The 4601-nt window shown below is 30.6% G+C and overlaps 1 long non-coding RNA gene across 1 annotated transcript; it reads left to right on the top strand.

The window, feature by feature from the left end:
- Positions 1-636: 636 nt before the first annotated feature.
- Positions 637-3271, top strand: LOC139426473 (uncharacterized). Its single transcript, XR_011637753.1, has 2 exons — positions 637-2435; positions 2893-3271. It is a non-coding gene; the product is annotated as an uncharacterized lncRNA (long non-coding RNA).
- Positions 3272-4601: the final 1330 nt, after the last annotated feature.

Genomic DNA, 4601 nt, shown 5'->3' with positions numbered 1-4601 from the left:
ATGGAAACCGTTTGTGGTCTAATTATTTGATATTTAAATACTTACTCTAGTGTTGCATTATCTGGGCTACTAAAAATTTTGAAAAAGCAGAATAAACCATTGATTTTGATAAATTTCATCTGAATGGAAAAATGTCACCAAATTGGTGCTTTTTTAAAAAAAATTAATAACTTTTAAAATTTGTCCGCTCGAAAGCCGGAATCGTTATTTACGGAAGATGGTATATATAGTTCAAGATTACAGCTATGCTTCAAGTGCAAGGCACTTAAACTGTGACTAACCTTTTTTTTTGTGGTCAAAGAGCTTTGAAAAACCATGTTTATGGATCTGATTAATATGAATATCAGTGTATAAACTTTTACACTTGTAGCATTATAGGTATTAAACTTTAGGGAAAACGTGGGGAAACAGATCGTTCAAAGATTTTGTTATTCATCAGAATTCATTTCCTCACTGATCCTGCATTTTTATAACGCTTGATTAAATATTCTTGTTATGCCAGATATCCTTTTTTCAGAAAATAAAAATTTGGATTACAGTAGTGAGCTTGGTACGAACATTACCTACAAGTCCAAAAATATTTACATTTGTGTGTGGGGGGGGGAGGACCTCACAGGAACCTCATCATTCGTGGAAACATCAGAATCTCTCCTAACAGAACCTCCAGTAATTCCTATTAGCACGTCATTCACCCTGATTGTCAACTTTCAGTCGTCATTCTTCCGTCAAGCCAATCAGGTAAATGCTTAATTTGAGGATCGCATTATCAAGCCATTCAGTTTGGGATGACAGGACTTTCTGATGTATGTTTAGAGAGAAGATGAGGGAATGAAAAATTAAAAAAAAAAAAGATTTGAAGGCTATCGTGAACCTAATGACATTTGACGTTTAATAGGAAATATAAGTTTGACATGCAAGACCAATTAAAGGAAATATAAATCGAAAAATTGACTGACTTGAGGAAAATGCGACGTCTAAACTGTAATTGTGCCAACCCTGTATCATTTAGCAGGGATACGATTGTTTTATTGATGTTGATATATGAGGTGCCAGTTATTGAATGCGAGTCTTTCAAAACCCTATTAGATAATTGTCAACCAGGTTAAGACGATATAAGGAAGAAGTTTCATTGTTTCACAAGCTTAAATGTTTCCTACAGTAATCCAACACTTTTTTTATTGTTGAGCAAATTGAATGTGAGTTTTGTTTGTTTTTGATAAATATCTGACAAGGTTACACTTGAATTAAAAACAAATATTAGTATTTTGAGTAATTGAGAAGCAATCACGTGCTTTTGATATAAAGATATAATTGCTGCTTACACGTCGAGATGTTATTTGAGGAAGAAAATTTGAATGAAGAACTTTTTTAAACATAGTATGATCCTACGTATAAATGAAGCTTAAAATCCTTGAACATTAAAAATAATTTTAACATTCTAATTTTTTTTCTTCATTTAAATGGTTTTTGGGGAGTTGAACAAGTTTATTTTTTGCTAAGCATAGATAATATACGACAATTGTTTTGTTTAAGTTGGTACATGAATTGCCAGTTGAATGCAAATCCCATTACACCCTATTTGACAATAGGATACCAGCAAGTGACGTAGTGTGGGAATCTCAATTCTGATTGGTTGTGAAAAACTGGTATTTGCTAACGTTAGCAACTGTTCTTTCCATTCTATTTCGAGTAAGCCAAGCCTGTAAAGCGAAAAAACCACATTCGTAAAACCTTTATACACACAGTAGGTGTTGACACCAATATGCCAATGGCTGCTGTAATAGAGGATCTGAGCTGATTCGGAGTTTCGGTTCTATTCCTTCGTACACATAACGATAAATATCGGTCAACGGCACTCCTCGTAGCATTTTCTCGTCCTTTGGTAAACTTTCTGGATGCCGAACCTATGATTAGAAATTATTGCCAAAGCGTATGAACCATAGGACTCACGTTTTGCCACCTAGCCACTTCTATATGACCTAGGTCTGTCTCTAGTCTTCTAATAGATCTCCATCGCAGTCCTTCAGACAAATAATGCTTGGGGGTTACTGTTACAAAGTGGCTATTGCAAATTTCTAATTTCAGAGACACGGCGACATTCGCTGGCTTGCGACCAAACATACAATTTTATGCTCTTTGCAGATGACGTAATTCTTACGAAGGGCACATCGAATTTATACATCGACAGTTTACTTAGAAACTCTTATTCGACAACCTATTCAAATTTCCTTGGGGTTGGTTATTCTTGAGAGAAATATAGCTATTTTTTAAAAAAAATATTTCCTTAATTTATGATAACTAGTGTATTTTATATGCTATGTTTTCTAGGGTAATCTTACGTTGTTTTTTTCTGCTGACAGATTGAATGCGAGTATGGTTGGCTTTTAATAATTATTTGACTCAGAAATCGAGGTACTGTTAAAAGACAAAAAAAGGTATGTAAGAATTGTTAGGAGATAATGGTATTTTTCTCTTTTGATTTAGTATCTGAGAAGTAATCACGTTTTTTTTTTGACATAAAAATGTAATAATTGCTAATACTTGTAGCTCTATTTGTTATTTGTAAGAAATAAGTTTAAAGGAAAAGAGTTTTATTTTTTCTTCAACTTAAACATGATAAAACAAATTTTTAAAGGATAAAACAATTTTTTTAAAATAATTACTATTTTTTTCTATTCAACATTTGACGAATATATTTCGACGGCTTGTCACGATTGATTTTAATATTGATTATTAAACTGCTTTAACATCAAAATTCTATTTAAATCTGACGTTGTATTTTAATTAGCTACATATATGATTTTTTTTCATCACCAAACCACCTATTATTTGTATTCAAAACAATCATTATATTAATTTTTCTTCTATTTATTTTCTATATTCATATTTTAGACCGAACTAGCTCCGAAAAATCTGATAAACAAGGGATGTCAATTTCATATTCCTGTAAGAGGTAAACCACAAAAGCGGAAAATGAGGTTCTGGTCCCAGCTGAGAGAAACGAGCATTGGTTCGAAAAACTGCAAACCCAAGGGGTTAGGAGAAGATTTTGTATTCCTAAATGCCGCTAGTGACTTCACGAACTAGCTTTATTTTTAACCCTGGAAACTGGTACAATTTCGCCAAACACTATTGAAATCACTTTCACGAAATTTGTTACAACTCATTTTTTGATTCCATGTGACATAATATTGGTTTTTAATTTTTAAATATCGCTTTATTATCATTTATAGTATCTCTATATAACAATAAAACATAATAGTCTAATGAAGTTTTGTATTATTGTCGTTGCATTCTTATTAGCCAGAAAATCCCATGGTTGGAAGTAGTTTTCTCACATAGATCTGCATATTTTTAGGTTGTTTTTAGCATTCAATTAATGGAATTCATAAAGGTGAATAAAATAGTTTTGAATCCCTCATTTAAAAGATATTTATCTGTAACATTTCTTTTTAATTTTCCACTCAGTTATTAATGCATTTCTAATTTTGACTGTTTTGTAAATTAAGAGTTTAAAATTAAAAGAGTTGCTTCATTATTATAACGTAATTTTATGATAATGTGTGGCGTAAATACCACTATAAATATTAAATACCAATTCACTAGTATATAAGACATGTTAACTTTCAATCATGAGGTACCTTTTGATAAATAAAGGTTGACATAGTCGATTTATAAATCCCCTCAAATGACTAATTACGTTACATTTTATAATAACCTTATTTAAATCATTCTTCGAACTAATTAGCCATTTTACAATTATTATTTTAGTGCCACTTATATTAATATACTATTATAAATAACAGATTTATTAAATGATTAAGAAAATCAGTTTCATATACAATGTGATGCAATGACAACTTTAAATTTTATTTATCATTCTGCTTGGTTAGTGAAAATATTAAACTGAGATTGTGAAATAAACAAATATCTTATAGCAATATCCTTTACAAAAATTTTAGCTCTTTTGAGATTGTTTTGAGGTATTAAAATTTATTTTAAGATTTATTTGAAGTTGTTTTCAAAAACTGACTTAAATGATCAACCTCTCAAGGTGTATAATCAAGGTGTATGACGTTGTTTTATTCACTTTACTACTTATTGTTATCACTTTACTAGTTGTTTTATTCTACTTTAGAGCATCCAATTTAGAGAGGTTATTTTTGAGAAGTACAGGCTATTTTTTTACACAATGTACTTATACACTTCAAGAGAATAAGTATATTTGAGTTGTGAATAATTTCACCTAACCTTAACTAAAAGTATTGTTGAGTTATATATGAGGATGATTATATGAGGGGTTAATGAGGTTGCAATTGAGGTTTATTAATATGGTTATTTTTGGGGTAAAACATAATCTCATTTTCTACGTCAGGTGTGTTTTTTACATCTGTCAATCTAAAAGCAGCCTCAAAAACGCCTTACTTTTTTTGTAAGGGATACCTTTTACCCCTTAAATGTTATTTCAATAAATTTTAATCTTATTTTAATAGAATAAAGGAAATGTTTAAATGTAGGAAGCGTAGGCCCAAGCATCAGCAAGCAGAATTCTTTTCATTACATATATAACGTATATACCGAAGCGCATATATATATATATA

Source organism: Parasteatoda tepidariorum, chromosome 9 (assembly GCF_043381705.1).
Source record: "Parasteatoda tepidariorum isolate YZ-2023 chromosome 9, CAS_Ptep_4.0, whole genome shotgun sequence".
Taxonomy (NCBI): Eukaryota; Metazoa; Arthropoda; class Arachnida; order Araneae; family Theridiidae; genus Parasteatoda; species Parasteatoda tepidariorum.
The sequence above is the reverse complement of the archived record's forward strand: the minus strand, read 5'-3'. Positions and strand labels throughout refer to the sequence as shown.